The following is a 272-nucleotide window of genomic DNA, read 5'->3' as shown; positions in this document are numbered from 1 at the left end:
AATTCCGCACAGAATTTCAAGTGAGCCCAAGTGGGATTATCTGTGAAATGCCCACGGTCTCCAATGGGCAGTTTATTCGGGCCTCTGGACAGGATTTAGGGGAGGCTCTGATGTGTGCAGATTCCAGGGTTATCCTTCCTTTGATCGTGCTTTACCTATGGAAAAAAAAAATCTCTGCAAACAATCCGCTTTTACTCATGTAAAATTAAAGCCATTTTTTCTGCTTGAATAATATATTTGAGTGCTTCCACGTAGAGTGCTGGCTTTTTTTT

The sequence above is a fragment of the Nestor notabilis genome, unplaced genomic scaffold (assembly GCF_000696875.1).
Source record: "Nestor notabilis isolate BGI_N333 unplaced genomic scaffold, ASM69687v1 scaffold13321, whole genome shotgun sequence".
NCBI classification, from domain to species: Eukaryota; Metazoa; Chordata; class Aves; order Psittaciformes; family Psittacidae; genus Nestor; species Nestor notabilis.
Note: the sequence above shows the minus strand (reverse complement) of the source record.